This window comes from Kryptolebias marmoratus, linkage group LG22 (assembly GCF_001649575.2).
Source record: "Kryptolebias marmoratus isolate JLee-2015 linkage group LG22, ASM164957v2, whole genome shotgun sequence".
Classification (NCBI taxonomy): domain Eukaryota; kingdom Metazoa; phylum Chordata; class Actinopteri; order Cyprinodontiformes; family Rivulidae; genus Kryptolebias; species Kryptolebias marmoratus.
This window is the reverse complement of record NC_051451.1, coordinates 2,088,191-2,099,013: the sequence shown is the minus strand read 5'-3', so window position 1 is coordinate 2,099,013 and position 10,823 is coordinate 2,088,191.

Below are 10,823 nucleotides of genomic sequence, written 5' to 3'. Positions count from 1 at the left end.
AGATGCCCGAGCCACCTCAACTGGCTCCTCTCGACGTGGAGGAGCAGCGGCTCTACTCTGAGTCCCTCCTGGATGACCGAGCTTGTTAAATCCATAAACTGAAAATGGAAAAAGTATGACACAACAGACTTTTATGTCTAAAGAATTTTGAAAACCATGAATTGTTTTCATGGTTTACAATTATGTTCCACTTTGTGTTGGTCTGACACATAAAATCCCAGTAAAGCACTTTTAAGGTGTGTGGGTGGAATGTGACAAAATGTGGAAAAGTTTGAGGGGTATGAATACTTTTGTAACGCGCTGTATGCAGTGATTCATTATCAACATTGTTCAAGTTGGGGAAGCTGAAAATCATCAAGACTTGTTTCACAAAATATTATTTGCTCTTACGTGCATTTACAGTGGAGGAAAACAACCACTTGGATTTGCCCTGTCCTGAATGTGGAAGAGGACCACAACACACTGGAATAAATGCAAATGAAAGAGCTGATAAGTTCAGAAAAGGAACAACAAAAAAGGAAAATGTGGATGTGAAGATAAATCTGTTAAAATCAGAAGGAAAAAATATAGTGTAGAATGAGATAAAGAATGACAAACAGAAAAATAAAAGTTCTAAATGAACAAGTCATGAACAGCAGTGTTAAAGAAACTGTAAAACACAAAGAGAGGAGGAGGCCGTTTATAAAAGTACAAGGAGCAGGACAGCTGCATTTTGATCTGTTGGCTCGTGTGTAAAGAATAAATGAGAACAGATTTTTGTTTTTTCAGACAAACTAATTAAGACAGTAAAAATTTTGAAGCGATAATGATGAATGAGTAAATCAAAAGGAGGTGGAGGTGATCCCAGCCGCAGGTAAACTCTAATTGCTGCACAGTGACTAACGGCTGTTGTCAGGCATTGTGATGTATATTTCTAATTTGTAAACGCTATATCTGGATGTGCAATTCATGCACTAAAAAACATAGCCATCTTTTTATTGTTCAGTTCTGTGAGCATGTCTATGTCATTATCAAACCAAGCACCATCTTTGATTAAGCTTGAACATTGAGTGTGTTAAACAGAAAAAAGCAGAAAATCTTATGGTTCTCTCACTTAATCAGAAACTTTCACTGAGCTACAGTATGTGATAATTGTTATTTTCCTGTTTTTTACTGTGTGCTGTATAAAGTGGATTCATGCTGAGCCATTCCCATGAATGATGACAGCTTATCAGTGTCCATCTCATGCATATATCTTTAATTTGTGTCTCTAGGTGGAAACAAATAACTGTTGATTATTTATCATGCTTCACACTGCAAAGCTCCGTATTCTTGATGCTCTAGCTTATAGTCTTATGATTTATTATTTACTCAGCAATAAATATTAATACAAGAGTGTCGTCCTTTCACCAAATCTCACTGTGTTTTAGACTCCTTTACACCAGCCACCAGGCAGGAACAAACAAGTCTCCTTTCATTTAAACTAAATATGGACGGTCTTATATACAAAATTTCTTCTAAATAATTTTTTCTGAAGGATTTGGAGTTATTCAGGTCATGGTAGACCTTTGTTATTGGGATTTTTTTTAAAACCTATAAAATTCAAAGTTTTAGACACTGTTCTTTGGAAAGTAAAAAAAAAATCACATTTTTGTTTGATTAAAATCTCATTCTTGAAAACAGTCAGAGATAATTAGCCTTCATCTTGTTCTTTAAAAATTTATTCTTTCATTCCAAATTTAAACCTCCTCAGCTTGCCAAAGGAAATATTTATGTATATTTTAATACGTTTTAGGAGAACCAGAAGATAATTGAAGCAGTAAAGCTTAATTCTGTCAGACTTGAAAGTGAAGTCACATTTGTCTGCAAATTGTTTGAATTTAGGGCTTAATAAACTCGGTTTCTGAAATATTAATTGATTAATTTTCAATAGCAAAGACAAATTTTTAATTAAACCTATAAATCAGTTTCAGCTCCCTGACTGAGGTTCCTAAACATTTCACCTGAGTCCTCTCACAGCCTGTCAGTGTTTTACAGGAAATGTGTGGATTTTAGTTATTATTAAAAAAAAAAACAAGTAAGAATTTATACTGTCACAAGAAAAAGAAAGTCTGCCAACTTTTAGTTCTTTGGTTTCAGGACATAATAAAAAATGATCTGATCTTTACCAGGCCCTAAAACTATTCAAATCTAATCTCAACACATATCACCATGTCATTATTCCTAAATAAAAATAAAGCCAAAGTGGAAAATCTATGTGTGAAACACTGCATCCATCCTTGGTGCTTCGACAGGATTTAAGAGGTTCAGTATCAGCCAGGAGCTGCTGATCAAATGTATTGATTACCTGATCATCATCAGTGAGATCAGCTCTATAAAAGCAGAGCTTTGTTAGTTTGCTGCTCTGGAGCGTACAGGTGTGTGTTAACACAATGCCAAAGAGGAAAAACATCAGCAATGACCTTAGAGAAGCAACTTCTGCTGCCCATCAGTGTGAGAAGGGTTAAAGGTCAATTCCAAACTGCTCAGAGAGCATCATCCTGTAGACAGGAAGCTGAAGTGCACTTCAGTTGTCTGAATCATAATTGTGGGGGTGGCTGCCAAGATGGGTACAAAGTTGGGTGAGGTGGGTAAAACAGCGGTCCCCAACCTTTTTAGCTCCACAGAACGGTTCATTATCGGACAGTATTTTCACGGACAGCGGATAAATACAACAAACTTGTGGGTTTGTTTTTAGCGGTAACGTTTCACGTGACCTAGATAAGCGTTCTGACACGCATCAAGAGGGAGTCATAAACGGATGTAGTGTATTTTGAATAACTGGACATGCAAAACTCAGACTTTTGTTTCTTACTGCAAACCAAAGTTCTGCTCCCCGCCTCTTTTCCACAATGCTCTCTTTATTTCTGGAAGCTCACGTCTATGTGACATATATCCGCACCATTGGTGATTTATAAATGGTCAGAGGCAGCATAAAGACAGACTAGTTTTTGCAGCTTATTCACAAATGCCTATTGAGTCGACCATGACCTCCTCTGTAAACCAAAGGATTCTGCAGTAAAATGTGAGGCCATCTGTCTGACAGCTGAATCTTGGACCAAACTGGGTCATGATGCAACAGGACAATGATCCCAAACACAGCAGCTGATCTACAACAGAACGGCTGAAAAAGAAAAGAATCAAGAAGCTGCAGTGGTCCAGGTAAAGTCCAGAACCTCAACCTGACTGAAATGCTGTGGTGGGACCTCAGAGAGCTGAGCAGAAACAAATATCTGCAAACATCACTGAACTGAAGCAATGTTAGAAAGAAGAGTGGGCTGAAGTTCCTCCACAACCATGTGAGAGGCTGATGAAGTCCTACAGAAAACCACTGCTGAGAGTTAATGCTGCTAAAGGAGGTTCTACAAGATCCCAGATCAGTCTGAATGCAGTTATTCAGTTTTTCTCTAATTAGCTCAGGTTTTGTTTAATAAAGAATGATATTATGATTTAAATTTTTTTTGTTCACTTGAGGTTAAATTAGATTAATTTTAGAACCTGATGAAGACCAGATCCTTTTTAATATGTACTCATATTAAAAACAATAAAACCAATTCCTATGACTACTGTAAACTGTTAAAACTTTGAAAAACAAAGGCAACATGTTTTCTTTGAAGTCTGGTCACGTTTCTTGTAAACAGCGAGCCGCTCAGCTCAAACTAGTTTGATTAGAGTTGAAATGAACTCTGCGTTAATGATCTGAGCGTTTCGGTTAAGATCTGCAATCAGCTAAATGGCTCAATTTTAAACAACTGAAACAAAGCAAATAATTAATTTTGGAAGTTGTTTGAAAAGCTAAAAAAACGAAGTAAATGATTCATCTGAGCAGATGATGCTGAATGGAAGCAAGTGATTCATTCAGAGGAGTCAGTTTTAAATGACTGAGCCAGCTTCACCCTGGAGTTAAAAATAGGCCCTCCATGGTTGAAGACAGATCACACACACATACACACACGTACATAAATTCAAAGACGTTTGCATGGATGTTAGGACACATGCTGTCAACACTCCTGCACCAATCTGGACTCAAAACACTCAATTACATTTTGTAGATTTTCTAATTAAAAAACTTGCTTACTCACACAAAGAGACAATGTCACACTTTCTGTCACCAGCAGTCTTTTTTTTTGTTCTCTCACTTGCTGACACACAAATACAACTGTGTGCGCACACACAGACACACACACACACACGCGCACTTGCGCTCAAGCTCATGAATTAAAGAGCAGAGCTGGTCCAGGGGGAAGAAATTATTCAGGCAGATCTGCTCTCTGACAGAGGAGTGGGAGGGAGGAGAAGAGGAATGGAAAGGAGAGAAGAAAGGAAAAAAGAGAAGATGGAGAAAACAAGAGGGAAGAGAAGAAAAAGGCTGTTAATAAGGAATGCAGTGATTTGACATAGAGAGGCGATCAAAGCCCCCGATGGTGCGCTCCATCTCTGTGTGTGTGGGTTGGAGTAAATGTCTTTTCTTCCCCAACCCCACCTTCTTATCTTAGCATGGGTGCATGAAAATCTGCACGTCTTTATTGGCTGGATGTCATGAAAGCTCCTGCATCAGTTTCTTCTTCCCTGGGAGCATTTAGGTGTTCTGCTGAAGGATGACCAGCTTGTTCAGACAGGTGATAAGAGCCGTGTTCTGTCCAAACTCCTAGATGAGGTGAAACAGCCTACAAAGGCTTCATAAAAAGCTGTGAGCTTTAATGCTTTTTGTATTAATGTTTGTAGATAACGTGAGCAGAAGAAACCTCAGGAGCATTAAACCAACAAAAAATACTGAGACGTTTCCATTTTTCTTCCACAGATAAGTCCCGTTTGAATAACAAAGGATAAAAAACTAATAACATGTACAAAAGAAATTATCACAAATGGAGTTTTTTTAATCTTTCAACTTTACAATCATGAGGTAAATGGTACAGCGCCAATAATAAGTATTCACCCCCTTGGATATTTTAGCCTTTAGTTGCTGTCATAAATCATTCATGGTAAATATAAATTGGCCTTCTTCACAAAAACAAACAAAAAACAAACTTTCTTCGATATCAAAGTGAAATCAATGTCTACAGAGTAATACCAATTCAGTAAAAATATGTAATGTAAAAAGTGATTGCATAAATATTCCCCCACTTCAAACTGACTGTCCTAATTCAACTCAGAGAAGAAATTGTTGAAAAGAACAATTCAGGGGATGGATACAAAAGGATTGCCTTCTATTTCTTGATGATAGATTCAACAGAACTACTGTGAAAGTTTAGGGCCTTGGAAATCCTTTTTTAACCGCCCCCTAACTGGAAAGTACTTTTAATATGTAATAGCCGAGTTTTATTTTTTTTTCCTTTTCAGATTTCACCTGGGTGGGGGGCAGAACATATTCATGACCGTCTCTCTGTCAAAGAGGGGTCACAAGATAAGTTTTCCTACCAAACAAAACAATTACAGAGGAAATAAGGGGTTGGATGGACGGGCCGGAAGGTTTTTGGATCTTGTGTTTATGTTTTGTTATTTCTACCAGATTTTTTTTTCACCTCTTCTTTTTTGTCTTTCACTTTTTTCTTCACTTAGTATTTCCTTTGACATGATTAAAGGGGAGTATAGTGAACTTAATGTGTGATTAATATAAAATATTACATACTTTCTATAATCAGAAGAGGGGAGGTGTAATGGCAGAATTTAACACTTGTTGTTGATAAGTCCTGATTAGGTTATGACTTCTGTTCCAAGTCCCATGGGTTCTCACAGAATGAACTTGTTTATAGGAGTGATGTTGAATTTTCTCCTCATGGGAACCAGACTGACTTGCTCCTCTCTAACTCCTCCTTCTACTCCAGTATTTCAATATCTTTAATAAAAGCACCTGTGTTGACTTAGGGGGACCAGAGCTTTGATTCGGAGCTTCCCTGTTCAGACCTGGGACTCTGATATTAATTCTTAATTGTCTTTAATGCTCTCTATATTTTGTGCACAATATATAAATAAACCTGTTTGAGTGATTTCATTTAATAGTGCCTGTGAATTATTTTCTGTTACTATAAAAGGGATGAATATTTATATAATTGCTTTTTTTTTACTATTTTTTTCTTAATTGGTATTACTCTGTATAAATGTATGGGTTTATTGCTGTCATAAATCAATTATAGCCAATATAAATTGGCCTTCTTTACAAAATAAATAATTTTTTTTTTTTTTACTGTCAATGTGAAATAATCCATAGGCACTGTAAATATAGAAAATATAGACTTTTCTAAATATATGTAAATATAGAAATTTATTATTGCAAAGTCCCCTCTGCAGAATCACTTTCTAAATGTGGTGGATTGGTAGAGGAGTTTGCAAATTCCCAAAGGGGAACCGGGACCCCCCTGGAGCCAGTAAGCACCTGTTGGTTAAGCTTTGACTTCTGGGGCTCGGCCGGGCCAAGCCCAAAATAGAGACAGGATTCCACCTCCATGTGGGCTCACCATATGGGAGGAGGACTGTTGAGGTCTGCTGCAGTGCAAGCCAGGCAGTAGACAAAGGAGGGTCCCTGCGCAGGCCAATTCTTATTGGCATAAACTAGCTTTAGGGACATGAAATATCACCTCACTGTCAGGTAAGGAGATGTTGGAGCTTGTCTGTGAGGTTGAGTGATACCAACTAGATAGACTGCCTGGCCAAAAAACAGTCGCCACCTGGATTTAACTAAGCAAATAGGTACAAGCCTCCTATTGGATAATTACTGCATGGGTGATTATGTTTCAGCTGGCAACAAGTTATTTAACCCCAACTGGTGCAATGAGTTGCTTCTCATTTCTTAAACAACCATGTTGAAAGACACATCCTGTGGTCGTGGAAAAGATGTCAGTCAGTTTGAGAAGGGTGAAATCATTGGCATGCATCAAGCAGAGAAAACATCTAAGGAGACTGCAGAAACTAATGAAATTGGGTTAAGTACTGTCCAACACATTAAAAACTGGCAGGATAGTGGGGACCCATCGTCTTTAAGGAAGAAAGGTGGCTGGAAAAAAATCCTGAATGGCGTGAGCAGTGATCACTTAAACGTTTGGTGAAACCAAATCAAAGAAAAACAACAGTAGAACTCCGGGCTACGTTTAACAGTGAAAGTAGGAGCATTTCCATGCACAATGTGAAGGGAACTCAAGGGATTGAGACTGAACAGCTGTGTAGACTTAAAAAAACCACTAATCAGTGATGCTAACAGGAAAAAAAATGCTTCAATTTGCTCAGGAGCATAAAGATTGGACTCTGGAGCAATGGAAGAAGGTCATGTGGTCTGATGAGTCCAGATGTACCCTGTTCCAGAGTGATGGGAGCATCAGGGTAAGAAGAAAGGCAGGTGGAGTGTTGCCTACTTTCCAAGCCTGTGGGGGCAGTGCTATGATCTGGGGTTGCTGCAGTTGGTCAGGTCTAGGTTCAGCAACAGTATGTGCCCAAAGAATGAGGTCAAAGGTCAGCTGACTACCTGAATATACTGAATGACCAGGTTATTCCATCAATGGATTTTTTCTTCCCTGATGGCACGGGCATATTCCAAGATGACAATGCCAGGATTCATTGGGCTCGAACTCTGAAAGAGTGGTTCAGGGAGCATAAGACATCATTTTCATACATGGATTGGCCATCACACAGTCCAGACCTTAACCCCATTGAGAATCTTTGGGATGTGCTGGAGAAGGGTATTTCTTTCACCGAAATGATAGTCAGGGACTCGTATCACATTTCAGCCAAATACGAGGGATTTATTGACACAACCGATCATCTTCAGCTTTACCCCAAAATCCCAAAGTATCTTGGAAGAGGGGCGTATTTATACAGACAAAATACATTGGTGTATATTGCATATTTCTGACCACTTACATAACTCCTACGACACTTACAGGAAACCAGCCAGAACAGCTGGGTCAGTTTAACCCAGAATGAGCATCCTGTTTTCCAGGAATTATCCTGTTATTATCAACAATCTCTTATCACAAAGACCCACCGTTCTGAAAAGTTTCTGGCAATAACAACTGAATACTCTTTACACACGAACGTAGCTCCTGTTTACCCTTTCTTCTTCCATATTTAATAGACTTTGGAACCTCTGCATCCTCCTCCACAAAGGCTTTGCACATCGGGCAGACTCTACCATGATCAATGCAAGATCTGGGTGAAAAATTAATGCAACACTGGATGGAAATAAATCTTGTGACATTGCAGAAGCTTATCGAAATAATGCCACAGCAAATGCTAGTGGTCCAACAAAATATTAGAGTGTGTAACCATTTTTTTTGGGTGGAAACATTTTTATGGCCAGGATGTGTATCATAGCTAGGCAATATTGCAATAAGTTATACATTATCAGCAAAGTGTTATTACATTATTGGTTTTATTACATTTAAAATGTCTAAAATTATTGTGTTTTTGGCCGTTATCACCTTATGGGTTGCTACAGGGTTGACAGGGTTGGATACATTGTCCAAGGTCAGTTAACTGTGGTGGTCATCTTGAATTGGATTGTCTCCAAAAAGGTAATCACTTCTAGAGGTATATCCAATGATTATTTCCTGTGGTTCACAAGAAACTTCCTATGACAAACACACACAAACACATGTACACAGAAATGGGCAAAAACACTACTGCCCTTTTTACCAGTGGGCAGTAAAAGCAGATGGCAGCAGGTAGTATTAATATTTGACCAAAGTCAGCAACATCCATACTTTAAGTTGACGCTATACATCTTCTGTGTCACTAAATTAACAACTTTTCATCTTGTAGACCTATAATAATTTTAATCTTCACATGGAGGCAGAGAAAGAGACTCATATAGATGATTTATTCATGTTTCACAGCGTTACAATTAGTGCACAAGCTGAAACTGTCATGGCTTTGTTCAGATAACTGACCCGCATGCAGAGAAACTCACAGAGAGAACCGTACTCAGTTAAAAGGTTTATTTCGCAGGTGAAAGGTGAGTTCCAGGAGAAACCGGAGCAGCTCAGGTCTCTCAGGTCCACTGAAAACACAATTGATTTGTTAGCGTGGGGACGCCGGAGCTCTGGTCGCATATAGCAGCCCACCTACTTCCAGATGAAGGAATCCTCAGCCGAGGAAGGGAAATCCAGATTCGGATAGACAATGAGATCACCAGCGCTCTCCGGAACGACCAGACTTAATGATAGGCAGTTAGGCAGGGCGGACAGGTGTGCACAAAAACCGGTTCCAGTCTTGACTCCACAGGAACAGAGTGAACACAAACCCGACCAGGTAAGTGTTGCAGATGTAATCGCCTGAAGGGGAAAAAAAACACAGGGAGTATCAGCACGGAAAACCACAACGAAGATCAGAGAATAAACCACTAAAGATACTCTATACGCTGGAGGTCTGAGAGTTACCATAAATAGTAACACTCCGGCGGTGAGTGGCCTCCAGCTCCTTAAGTACACCACCGCTGATGAAGCAGATGACCTGCAGGTGATTCAAACAGCGCACCTGCAGCTGATGACCCGCCTCTGCGATTCCTGCCGAAAACGCCCTCTGGAGGAGCACCCTGGAAGCACGCATAAACCTACTCCCTGACAGAAACATAAAAAAGCTGTTCAGTTGGACAAAGTCAGCGGTTTGCTTTTATTAAAGGATGTTTTCAATTACCATCAACATTTTAACATTTCAGCTGATAAAAACTAATAAAACTTTCTATTTACACATTGACAACTGATAGTGATCTAATAGATTTTTTTTTTTAAATTAGACTATTTCTGTTTAAACAAAATACCAGTTTATATAGTTTTGTCATCTTGGTCACTAAGAATTATTGCGGTGTCAGAATAAATAAAGTAGAACCTCCTGAGGTTTGGAATCACTTCTAAATTTCCTACTTTTTATATTTTGATATTTTATTCCACTGACAGATTGGAAAACAATTGGCCTCCCTTTAGTCCTTCTGAAGACAACCAGACAAAAGACAAAGAACAACACAAACCGGCTTGGAAACAGTTTATTATTTCATTTCCAGCTGCTTTCCTTTGTGTTCACTTTGCAAATCTTTTTCATTGTTTTTTGTTCTTCTTCTTTTCTTGTGTGTTATTTTGATTGTTTTTACACCTATGGTCCGTGCATGTTTTGATAAATTGGATTTTCTAATCAGTAATTAGTGTTGAAAGACAAAAATGAGTGGATATTTGGTTTTCATTTTAAAATACAAAAGATTAATCTGGAAAATGAGTGGTTTGTTTTTATGGTCAAAAATGGATGAGAAGATTTTCAAAAATGGTTTGATTTTCTTTTCACATTTAGTGTATTAAACAATAAAATGACTGTCAAACAGAAACAAATTATTGTTTTCTCATAATGTGGCACAGTTAATACTTGAAAGCTCAACAAAACACGTTTTTCAGAAGTGCATAACTTATTTAAAAAGAAGCTGAAACCAATGACTTTTCTGAGATGTAAAGGTAATCCTGTTCCAGTGAGGTCAGGGGATTTCTGAATGAAGTCCTGCTCGGTAAGCAACTCAGCCAGTGTTAAAAAACAAACCTGAAGAGCATCCTCAGAAAAGACTCTCTAAAGTTATACTGTTGATGTTAGGTCCCAAAATTCCCAATTGCTGCTGCACTTTACCATCAGATGACCTTCAGTTCATTTCTGCAGATTATTGGATGGGAACAGTGCTAACACTGTTATATGAGGGGCCGTTTAGGACAAAATGTACGTTTTGTCTCTCACACACTACAAAAGACTCACGCAAACTCAAAAAATATTCACGCACACTCAAAAAATATTCAAATTGTGTATACACACTACTAAAATGCCACACACGCATACAAATTTTA